The 13,572-nt window shown below is 29.8% G+C and overlaps 1 protein-coding gene across 6 annotated transcripts in view; it reads right to left on the reverse strand.

Annotated features, from left to right (window-relative positions):
- LOC123265109 (RYamide receptor-like) overlaps positions 1–13,572 on the reverse strand; it is a 172,842-nt gene that overhangs the window by 84,035 nt on the left and 75,235 nt on the right. The window lies entirely within an intron of this gene.

Below are 13,572 nucleotides of genomic sequence, written 5' to 3' on the forward strand. Positions count from 1 at the left end.
GGCGCCGTTAGCTAAACCGTCTACCACGTCTATGTTAGTTGTAATAATATAAGGTTTTCCAATAACAAAAATGATTTCGTATGGCAAACCTCCAGTATTAGGAATGCTATTTTTATCTAATGCTGATTTACAAGTAGAGCAAATTTTGAGTGCATCCACATTTTGCCCGTTAGTTATTGTGTTAATAATATTTCCAGATGCAGATGGTTTCTTTAAATCTTTTTCAAACCAAAGTCGATCGCAGATTGAGCAAGCATGTCCAAATTCATTATTTTTAAATTTATCGTTAAAATATTCATGAGGTGATTTATGGTATCTAAATTGACTGTAGTTATTCGGAATTTCCGTAGTATTTGCACTTGATTGACTTCGTCCAATTTGCTGAGATACTTCAACTACTACATGCTGCATTTTTTCTAAACCAGCTACATTTCGAGAATTTGTACTTATTTCATCTATTATTGGATCGTTAATTATTTCTGTAAATTCGATGTTTGGAGAAGTAGATAATTCTGTAATCACATCTGAATTTTGTAGACGCCTCCTTCTTTCCGCTTCACGTTGTTTCAATTTATCTCTGTTCTGCTCCCTGTATCTTTGTTGACGTTCTCTTTTTTTTTGGAGAGCATTTAGTTCATTACCTTGATCATTTCTTTGAATGGATGATGGTTGTATTTTTTCCGAACCAGATGAACTTTGAGCAGTAATTATTTCTTCATTATTCAGTTCTATTCTATTCGCGTTTGAAGAGGTAGATGGTCCGGCAATACTTTGTGAATATTGTATGCGTTCTCTTCTTTCCGCTTCACGCTGCTTCAATTTGTCTCTGTTCTGCTCCCTGTATCGTTTTTGACGTTCTTTTTTATTATTATTTACTTTAAAAAAAATATATAAGTGTTAAAAGAAGCTTAAATAAAAATTAGTATATTCTGGTACTATTAGATTAATAAAATCTTACATAACATTAATAGTATATCTTGTGTTTAACTGATCTTGGTGATGTCCAGTTTCAATAATAATATTTTATGACCCCTGTGATGATTATTGGGTTCTGAAATATTTATAAAAAATATGTTATTAAAATATACAGAAAAATTTAAATTGGCTTCATTATATTAGTAAACTCAAGAATCTTAGCTAGATATTTCAATATATTACTAAAGATCGTAAATTATAAATATCAATAATGAATGTTTCACTATAAATTCCACTATGATTAGAAAAATTAATTAATTTTTTAATGTTCATATTAATAACAAATAAAAAAAACATTCGTGCGCTGCACGCCATCAGCTGATTTTGAAATACAATTCTGTCAGTCTTAATAAATTTATTCTTTAAGCAATTGTTTTAATGCATTAATTTCAATAAGAATAAAATTAAAATTAATAATTAATTTAAAAACATTATATGCAATGAAATTTATGTGAATTTTAATCTACCAAGAGAGTAGATTTTACATTTACTGGCGCTCAAAATACACCAAATATACGCGTGCTTAATGCACAGATAAATGCATACTTTAATTATAAAAATATAATTAACTTACTGATGACTTGATAGTGTGTCATAGTATGATTTTGTTTTCTTTGCAGGAGGCTGATCACTTTCACTCTCTAAATTATCACGGTCAGACATTTTATTATCAGAAAAATAATTTATTTTCAAGTAAAGCACAGGTTATGTGTGCTGTAATAAACAACACTGTATACACTACGGAGTATACACTATAGGTATTGGTAAATGGTAAGTACTAGTATTGCCGTCTGGTGGATCAAGTCGAAACTACTCAAACCGGGTCAGCTGTCGTAATAGCATTATAAACTGTGTAGTAAACAAGCATTTTATTAGTAACTACATTTGTTTTTAATACTTTTTTGATTAATAAAAATATATATCTTATAATGGAAAATACCGATGATTCGTTAGGCGTACGCTTTTCGCCAAAACAAAGTAAAAGTAAAACATTTTGTAGTGTATATGGGTGTAACAGTAAGGCTTGCAAAAATTTTGACGTTCGGTTTCATTATTTTCCAAAGCAAAGTGAAAATTTTATAAAAATTCAAAATGCTTTCGGAGTGGATGAAAAAATTGACTCTCGAAAAATGTGGCAAAAAGTTTTGAAAATAGGAAAAAGTATTACAGAAAATATGCAAGTTTGTTCTTTGCACTTTAAAAAATCGGATTATTTCTTTCCAGGTAATTAAATTTATTGTTTAGTTCATACCATTATTTTTTTGATTTGTAAAATTAATTAAAAAAATTTTTTTTCTACATAGAAAATGCTTCAAAGGGTAAGAGACGTTTGAAAAAAAATGCACTACCTTCTTGTAATCTACCTTGTACTGAAATAAAAACAACATCAAGCACTAAAATAAACGATGACCGAGAAAAAAGAAGGATTCAAAGAGACAAGAAGAAAAATACGATAATTTCGGATAATGAAGCTACTAATAATGAAAAACCAGATTCCTCTGCAAGATTAACTACTACTGAATTGACTTTTGATTTTGATGGTCAAAGAAATTCGGTTGTTTTGGATGATACTAATCCCAGTCCTGTTACTTCAAGAGAAAATAATAATGGATCTGTTGTTGCTATGTTGCCAGAGAAGAATGATGAAACGCCTGCAAAAACATTTATTGATGTCGGTATTCAGGTTAAAAGTGGTGATTTAGTTACTGACTTTTGTGATGTAATAAAAACTGAGAAGAAACTCAATACTTTAACCGGGATTGTGAGCTTTGATATCTTGAATACCATTCTTGATGTTTTTAAGGTTGGATTTCCTAAATACGAGTCCGAAAGAATGCATCTGCGTAGCAAAATTATCATGACATTTGTTAAATTAAAGCATAATTTATCGTATGCTATTTTAACAGTTTTATTCAAATACTCTTCAGAGTCACATTGCCGTAAAATTATTCTGCAGATGATCGACATGCTTTACGTTTGTTTGGAACAGGGAATACCTTTTCCAGACAAAGATGAAGTCTCTAGGAATATTCCTGTATGTTTCAATGACTTTCGAAATGTTAGAGTAGTGTTGGACTGTACAGAAATTTTTATACAAAAACCAAAGTCGCTGTGCTGTCAACAAGCAACATATTCACGGTATAAAAGTACATATACCATCAAGTTCATGACTGGAGTGACCCCCGGAGGATCGTTATGCTACATTAGTCCAATGTATGGAGGAAGATCTTCGGATGACGCTATATTTGAGCAATCTAAAATTTTAGATTTATTAGAGAAGGGTGAAGCAATAATGGTCGACAAAGGGTTTAGGGTTAATAAACTGTGTAAAGACAAAGATATAACTCTTATTCGACCTCCATTTAAGAAAGAAAAACGGCAATTTTCCCAAGAAGAGTCGAGGTTAAATGCGAAAATCGCCAGAGCACGAGTTCATGTAGAACGTTCCAATCAAAGACTCAAGGTATTTAAAGTCTTGGGCTCTCGGATGCTAAGTGGTCTTGTTGATAAGGGCAAAGAAATACTAACTATTATTGGTGCAATTGTAAATTTAAGTTCTCCAATTTTAAGTAATGATAAATTTATGTCAAATGATGCAAATTAATAATTAAGATACAATAATGAATGTTATTAGGTAAAAATTTATTAAAACTTTACAGTAAAAATTGTTAAATTAAAACATAAACATAGTTAAACATTGTTAGAGTGTTTAATAAAGTTATTTTTACAGAAGTAATTGCTTTCGTACAAATTTTTAATTATGTTTCTCATTCTCACAAGCATAATGTAACATCTCATTAAAAAATATTAATTGTAAGGATAGAAATAAGTCTTTTACAAATTTTTCATCATAATCAACTGAAATAATTTTCATACTTTTTTCATGAGAAGAAAAAAGGATGAAGTCCGTTTTTTTAATATTTAAAATACCCATACCAAGCTGAACCTGACCATAATATTTATGATTTTTTTTCAAAGTTAAGGTATTATTATTTTTTGGGTTTTTTTGTACATAATTTATATTAGAAATGATATCATTCATACTATGAGATTTGCCTTCATATGGGCACTTGATTTCTATCAACTTGACGGGTTTATCATTGTCGAATATAACTCCGTCGGGAGAATAACCAAGCCCAGGGTTATTTTCCGGAACTACGAGACCACATTGAAATACATTTACTTCTGTACTTTTTTCATAAGCTCTTCTTGCATCTGATTCAAATTTTAAACCGTGATTTATAGCTGCATTAGAAATTGTGCTTGGATTAAAATATTTAAGAGCTTTTTTTTTCCAATCTGGTTTTGGATTTTTCCGATAGGTGTATAATTCATAGCATCGAGAGCCCGTGATTCTAAACTTTCGTTCATTTTGCCATATACTATAAAATTTTTTTGTTTCTTTACAAATATGAAAAGGATCTGCTATCAACTGTTCAAAAGTTTTTTGACAACATTGTCGTAAAGGTCGAAAAGTGTATTTAGATAGAGTAGAAACCATTGGTGACCAGCATAAATGTGACATCATACATTCAATCTGTCGAAGGTGTTCAGGTGGTAGAGTCTCAACAGTGTGAAGTAGTGGAGCATGTCTTCCGGCTCTAATATAAATAAATTAAAAACAAAATGTATAAAATACGATATATAAAGACAAATATGTCCAAAAAATCTAATAGCCTTATGAAGTAAATATTCTATAAAAATAAACTTTTACAAATTAATTGATTGAAATGAAGAATCGCAGGCATGTATAAGGAATTCATTACATTATGCAATTAAAAGAAAGTAAAATTTCTGTTCATTAGCAAGTATATACAAAATTGATGAAATTAATATTTTTGATTTGATGATTGAAAGATTTTGATTTGATTGCTGAAAGACCGAATCATAAATATATTTTTAAGTATATTTACTTCATCTTAACTTTCATTGGAAAAAAAAAAAATATTAGTTATCAAAATCAATCATTCACGCCCATACGCATGCTCGGATAGAGATGACTTTAAATGTTTCGAATACAGCTTTTCCTTAATTAACTTCTTAACGTCTTCATCTAACACCAGATGATCCTTTTTGATTTTGAAACAGCTATGCTCACTTAAAGGCTTCGCATTATATTTCTCTAAGCAAGAATCCCGTGGCGCACACCAAAGACATTTTCTGTCTGTTGATGATACGAGCTTTAAACTAGTTAAGTCATTACTGAAATGATAAAAATAAAAAAGGATTAAACTTTATCAAATTAATGACTAAATTTTATCGAAAATTTTTTTAAATGTAAATTACACAATTTAAATTTACCGTGAACAAAATAATAATACCGCAGCACTATGTTTACACTGTTGACTTTGTCCAGCTGCACAACTACATTTAGATGAAATAATTTTTCTAGTTTTGGCAATTACCGTATTTATCTCGTGCGGATCTTCTCGCGTTTTTGAAGATTGTATACAGTAAGACAACAATTTATACTGTTCACTATTTTCACTTTTTTGTAAATTAAGTGGTTGGAATTTACAATTTGTTCACCTTCGATAAAGTTTCGACTCTTGGGAGTAGAACCCAAATGATCCAAAATTACATTCACTGATAAAAACATTCTTTTCACGATCTTTAAAAACTTTTTGACTAATTTTGATGATAAAAAATATTAAAAGTATACGTGAACAAATTGATTTGTTTACACGCAATTCATATAGTTAATCTAACACCTAACCCGGTTTCATTAGTTTCAACTTTGATCACCAGTTGGCGTGACCGCAACTCCCATTTACCAATCCGAGCTCAGTGTAGCGAGAGAGATGGCTTAACGCCGGATCGAGTGGGAGAGAATCACACAGTCGATTGTGCATGGCGACGCGTCGCCACACCGTACACACTACTGCATATAGACTGTATATATATATATATATATATATATATATATATATATATATATATATATATATATACCATCATATAGCGTGGCGACGCGTCGCCACGGCATGCGTCGCCACGCCAGAAATCGGTTTTACGTGCGGCTATAGATGTTTCACATAAAAAATTCTTAAATTAATAGTTTAACAATTATCGCACTTGCAATGTTAATGTTCGTGCTACAAAAAATTGTTAATTAATTAATGGATAACTTATTGAAAAATCGCGATAAAAATTTTTTGACCACGTATTATTGTTCATTGATCTATCCTGCAGGCGCCTGAATTTCTTCAATTTTTAATTTTCATATTTAATAAGTTTAAATAATATCTATTCATTAAAGGTCCGAATAATATTTATTCATTAAAGGTACCCGTTTTCGGACGTATTTTCAACCCTCTGGGAAAATTATAAATATTTCTCCTACAATTCCGGGAGCTAGAATTTTTTTTAGGAAATTTCCTCCACTTTTTGAATCTTTTTTCAAATTTGAAAAATCTTTATTAGTTTTTGAGATATTTGCAAAAAACTAAACCCCCCTTTGTTTTTTTAGTTACTTGTTAATAACTTTTGCAATTTTTGCAAGCGGGACTTCATTTTTTTTCATCAAATCAAATTTTTTTTTCAAAAATCATCTAGATGCCAGTCCGAGTCGAATTACACCTCAATCATAATTTTCGGAGACTGCTGAAAAAAGACACTTGTTGACTAGACTAGTATTCTTAATTTCTAATAGATGGCGTATAGTTAGAAAATCCACAGATTCGGTAGAATCTGGCGCCAAGTTCCGTTCAAATCCGTTGTAAACGGAGCGCCAGACTACCGACTGTGTTTACTGTAAGCAGAACGGTGTTTCGAGGTTGCAAAATTTTATTTAATTATATGGTTCTCCTTTTTCCAAAATAATATATTATAAAAGTAATTTATACTTTATTTTACTGATATTAATTAATTATAATCAATTATAACACTTAATTCACTTAAAATTATTAAATTTTATCAGCACAAACTATAGTAAGCCCAGAAATTTCGATCCTGACTTTTCTTCGATGGGGAATATCAGCGCCACAGACTAGATAAAATAAAAATGTGTAGTAATCCTTCCTATAGACACGCAACTACAGTAAAAAGTGATTCATAGCTTGCATCTATGGCCGCCAGGGTGCACTGGAATTACATCTACATAAACTGTAGCTTTAAGGGGATAGTTTGCAGTAAAAATGCAGTCAACACGAGATTTAAGTTGTTATCAATTGTAAATTTTCATTATAATTACAAAAATACTAAAATCCGAACAAAAACAGTTTCACTGTAAAAAGTCGCACCAAGTCCACGTTCATAAGACTATTAGGAAAAAAATTTTTTTCTTTACAAAAGATACAAAATAAAAAATTAAAAATCCGAGTAACCGATATGATTGTTTATGATTTTCGGAAATTAAAAAATTTTTTGTAAATTTAAAAATTAAAAATTTTAGAACGTACTTGGTGTGCGTCATTGTGTATTTCAATTTTTTTAAAGTCCTAGTAAACAGATTTTACGAATTTCATTAAAAGTAAAATATTTTGCAACCGCGCACACTAAATACGTTCTAAAATTTTTTTTTTAATTTTTAAATTTACAATAAAATTTTTTTTAATTTCCGAAAATCATAAACAATCATATCGGTTACTCGGATTTTTTAATTTTTTTATTTTGTATCTTTTTGTAAAGAAAAAAAAAATTTTTTTTCCTAATAGTCTTATGAACGTGGACTTGGTGCGACTTTTTTACAGTGAAACTGTTTTTGTTCGGTTCTTTTCTACCTAGAAAGTTAATTTATATATGTTATAGTAAAAATTAAATACCGATTTGATTCACTCTCTGAGTAGTATCTGTTTCCAACAGCAAGTGCACTTTAATTGCTGTTGATGTTTTGACTTGCTCAACTATGAGTGATTCGATGTTAATCGAAGTATTTTTGTGATGAAAATATTATTTGAAAAAAAATTTTTAAAAAACATGCATTAATTCTTTTTAAAGTTTAATTTTCAATTTTCTCCAATTCCGATCAGTGAATTTTTTAAAACGAAACATTCTCTTCTTTTTACTGTAAGACTGAATAAGTCTTATCAACTCTTTAATAACCCTTTGGAAAAGTCCCAAATTGCAGGGGAAATTTGACTTTTTGAGAAATTTTTCAGAGAATTATTTCCACAAGGATTCCTACAAGAAGTTTTAATAACTCTGGATAACTCTTCTGACAGAGTCCCGAATCTTGCTAAAAATCTGACTTTTTAAGTCGAATGAAGAGTTTTTCTGACTTAATAAGACTTTTTCGGATTTTTTAAGAAAATGAAAAACTTTGTGAACTATTATTCTTACTTATTAAAATTTTTTTACAGTTATTTCAGAGAAATTTTTCCGCAAGGGTAACAATGAAAAATTCTTATTTCCAAACAATAGTTTCTATGGACTCAAAGTTTTGTAGGAATCTTTTATTTATGATTAATTAGACCGTCGCTATAAAATTATCTCGATGTGATTTCCTTAATTATCGGAAATTAATATTTCATGTTTTATTCAAAGTTTAATTTTTGTTAACATTTTATAAAAATTATTATAAATTTTATTATTAAGCTATTAATTAGTTTTAAATAGATAATAATTATATAATTAATAATGTAATTAATTATCTTTTATTGCACTTAGAGGTTTTAAACCTACGTACAAGAAAAGATACAGATATGTTGTTTGGCAATTAATTGGTTACATTACTTAACATTAATAGAAATCACATGTTGAGTTTTCAGATTGACCTTTTACAATACGTAATATTTTAAATCAGACCTTTTTTTTATAATTTTATCAAGCCAAAATTAGAAATATGAATTGCGTAGGGTAAGACATCCTTGGAAGAACTCAAATAGAACTTTGAGGTTGGATTTCTGCCTGGAGCAGATGATACCGTGATCAATAATTAATAATGGGGCATTCCATAGTGACTGGTGGGACATTTGACTCTGGAATTCCATCAATTATAAGCTACAATTATGTGACTGAAACGTATACTATAATAAAATGTATCTTATAATATAGAAGAATAACTAATTAACAACATCCCTTCGTCAAAAACCTCAATTACTTTTTAAGTTTCTCGTAATTATCGTTTGACTGAGTGTGACATCGAGAAATCCTTCTCTCTTACCGCGGTATACTTAAAGTCGAATTTCTGTTCGACCACTAAACTTTTAAAAAATATTTCCTTCTCAATACAAAATTTATCCTACAAACATTCAGTATTATGAAGAATTAGACTGATTACCTACGTAGAAACAATTGAAAAGATTGTTTTTTATTGTGACTGGTGGGACAGGCATTTGTGACTGTTGGGACAAGTACCAAATGTCTACATCAAGTTGTTTATTAAAAAGACTTTTATATTATTTCAACCTTAGAAACATTATTGTTTATATATTTAATTAAAAATTATTTAGGATAATTAGAAAAAAACTAATTAAAAAATACAAATAAAGGATTAAGCATGCTGACAACACGTTCTTGATAAACTTAGGTGTTAATTAATAACGAATATAAAAAAATTTGTTCCTAAAACTATAATAATAAATATGTTAGATAATAACAAACACAAAGTTAATTTGGTCTTAAAATTCGTCCGTTTTTTATCCTGTTTTCGTCGGGTTATGAATCTTAGGAGAATAGTAAATATGTATGTACTCAGAAAAATATACAAGAAATAAAGTGCGAATAGAAGAAGATTCATAAATAAGGATGACATGCAAAATCGTGAAGCATTCCACATTTTTTAAATTAAATAATGTTGTGAAGCGGAAAAGAATAAGAGTTACGGCAAGTATTACGTGAAGCGTCCACATTCGCACGTAACAGGATAATTGGGAGGATAGCTTGCGAGAAAAATTCGGCGAGAAAAATCGCCAAATTAGTGATTATTTCGGTTAAAAAAAAAATTCATCACTTAACTGAAGATCACTAAGAGAAATAAAGCTGTAAATTTCAGTACTTTAACTAAATTTTATCATGCATTGACTAGAAGCCAGTGTCCCACCAGTCACATGTGACATATTTTAAATGATCTTCAAAACTATATTTTGGATTTTTTGACAATTATAAGAAGCTTAAATCATTTTTAACATGTTTATTGTTACTTCTACAAAGAAAAAAAATTGAACAATTCAGATTTGAGGTTGGGAAAACCACTTTTCTATCTTTTTGCGTGACTGGTGGGACATGTGATGAGCTTATGTTCAAATACGAATTATACAAAAACTAACGTATCTTTTCGTTTGAATCAAACATAATTATTTTCTTTATTTAATTCTTCTTCTTAAATATAATGAATCACTAGCTGGAATTGATAAGATGATTTAAAAAACGTGTTACCGACTTAAACATTATTTGGCCCGGATACCAGTTAGTACGACTGAAAAGTTACTAGGAGAGAAAAATCGATTTTCTTATTGATTAAAAAAAATTTTTCTTTACAAATTCGTAAAATATAGACTTTTAATAATAAATTAAGACTAAATTAGAATTAACTAGAGAAATTTTAAAATCTTAATCATTTTCTCATTTAGCATGGAATGCCCCTAATGTAATTATTGTTTTAATTTCAAAAAACTGTGTTTTCAATTTTTTACAAGCTACATAATTCAATTTTTTGTTAAATTTTTCAGTTCAATTAAATTTTTTCCTAATTCATTTTACCCAAGATAAATACCATTGACCTGAAAAGGCCTAAAAGAATGAATTCTTTAAATTTATCACAATTCGAAAAAAAAAAATAATTTTTTCGTTACTATTTTTTTTTCGAGTGGTCCATTATTCCACATATCACACATTGGCCCAAAATATCATAAAAACATCATAGAGGTCAAAACTTGACCGAAAATGAAAAAAAAATTTTTACCTAATTTTTGAGAGGGGCTATTGTGCCCCAGAGTGGCATCGTGCCCCACTCTCTCCTATTTGATTTAGAATAGAAATTTTATAAAATGCCCAGCGAAGCGGGCAAGGAATTACTAGTCATAAGTAAATGAAATTTATACTATAACTTTAATAATATTTAATGAATCTGAATGTAGAATTTTAATACTAAGAGCGCACTTTAATAGATGAGTTAGATAAATTTTGACATGATTAAAGAAAATTTTAAACGTCAATTAATTTGCAGATGAATGTATGTAGTATGTATTTGATAAAATTATAGAGTTTATAATAATGAAGGAATTTCAAAAAAGAGCTTCATACCAACAAAACTAATTAAACGGACTGAGTACTGCTAAATTAGTTTCATTTATACTAGTAGAAGTTTAATTAATTTCTGTACTATGAATTCTCAAGTCAATTAATACTGATAATGGTCTCTTTATATTGTACGAAAAGATTCAAGTAATGAATTAAAATATTTGGCTTTGCGAATCTATTAACTGTCTTTTTATTTATATTTCAAAAATAGTCATTTCATAAACCTAAACCTCGGCAATTTAAATTTATTTTCCAAATTAAGAAAACTTTTCATTGCCACCGATAAAAGGTATTTTTCAAATTTCAAACAATCGAATTGTGATATTTTTTGATCGTATCACAAAATTCAAGAATGCATAATATAAGAGAGTCCCTGAGAAGAGCACCAGGTTTTATGGAATAATTTTCACAAGACTTTTATTGTAATTTTCCAATAATTTACGGAAATACTTGTCGCGAAATTAATCTTTACTAAGCTCGTTATGGAAATCTCAATAAAATAATTTCTACATTTCAAAACTATCGTAATTGTAATCATCGTAACAAAAATAATAACCCCATAATTGATATTCCTAACAAGACACTCGATATCAATTACCTGAAGGATCGAAACTATTAGTCCAGCGCTGTAAGTTCTACTGGCAACTCAGTATGCTCCAGCTTCCTCGAGCAGGACTGCAATTTTAATACTGCTTTCGTCAGCAGTTAACTTGTAAATTCTTACGGAAAATTATCTTCGTGGAAAAACACATTTATCAGTAGCATACAACCAAGCTTGTTTGATATATATGTATCTTTTGATCAATCAATTCAATACCTATCATCAATTTTTGGCTCATCCGATCCTTCTTATATTCAATATTTATTGGTGATATTTCGATAGCAACCCACTCTTTTTCAAATAAAATCTAATGAGTAAATCATATCGCTTTGTTCAAACGAAGTGTCTGTTTATTCAAATTTCTTGCTTTCTCAAACACTCTTGTCGAACCAATAATTCAATCGACATTCTCAATAGGACACTCGATATCAATTATCCAAACGACTGAACTATTATCGACTATGAATTTCACTGACTAAGTTTAAATGTCAAGAACTTGATACCTGATTGTAAAGTTGTACTCAAGACGAGTATTACATGTCGATTGGTACTAATTAAAAGGACTTACCAAAACGGCACTTGGACATTTCCGCATACTAATTGCCTTTCTATTCAACCTCTCATCATTTAATCTATAGGTACTCCTGGACGCTCAAAATTACAAACTCGATCGAACTTCATCAGACAACTACCTCTATTAGTTCTCACGCTGGCAATTTACAAGGTTCTTTTCATCTGCATTTATTCCTCCGATTTACCATTTGTTAGGAAATATCCACTGGAAATAATTTGTTTGAATATTTATTTTTTTTTCGCGAAAAAAGAAGTCAGAATTGAAATAAAATGCACCTTTTAATCTGGTGGAAGGAATTAAAAATTTTCACTGCTTTTTTTTTGTTTCTGTCAAGGTAATTTTTTTTTTTTTTTTCTCTTTAAATCTATTGGACACGCTCACTTGATTCTTTTGCCTCACAATATATGAATACATATACATATTTAACTGCATAATATAGTACAGTACACTGATAGAAAATTTATGTTGACTCAAGAGATATTTTCTTGATCTAAGAATTTATTTTGGAAGACAAATGATTATTTTGCTTTAAGAATTTCTTGTCTTGATTTAGATTTTCTTGGCTTAAGAGCTATATTATCTTCAATCAATACATTAAAGTTCTTCAATCAAAATAACATTATCGTTTAAAAAACTTAGAATAATTCATCAAAGTATATTTCAAAAACTAAATAGTCTTTAATTTGTAACTGGTACTTTTTGACTTATTTTACCCCCGGCTCGATTTAAGCTCGCCGGAGTCCAGGATTCTAACGAGGGTAAATCTAAATTAATTAAGCTCGAAAATTTAATTATAATTATCAAAAACAGAACCTCTTTATTATAATAAACAAAACATTAAATTTATACATTTTACAATAACGGCGATTATTTAAACAAAACCCACACATACGCGTCGTATACTATTATCATTACCGTCGTCGGTAATATCATACTCCTGTCGCTTACAAAATCGCGTCGCTAATTTTCCCTCCGTCGGCCCTCTGGTGAGGCCCTATCCGCAATTCCCAAAGGGTGAGTGAATAAAATCCACCTCTCCCTCACCTAATCGGCTGTGGTTGCCACCTTTTGGCTAAAGGCCTCCAGGTGGAGAGTCGTCTTTTCTCGTAGGAGATCAAGTTCACTTACCTGTGATAGTCCGCACCAGGTAGAGTGGACCCTCTTCTAATTCCTCGGCCAGAAGTCTCCAGACGAGAAATTAAACCCAGAGAAGGGTTGCTCAACGGCGGATAATATTTGG

Source organism: Cotesia glomerata, linkage group LG5 (assembly GCF_020080835.1).
Source record: "Cotesia glomerata isolate CgM1 linkage group LG5, MPM_Cglom_v2.3, whole genome shotgun sequence".
Lineage (NCBI taxonomy): Eukaryota > Metazoa > Arthropoda > Insecta > Hymenoptera > Braconidae > Cotesia > Cotesia glomerata.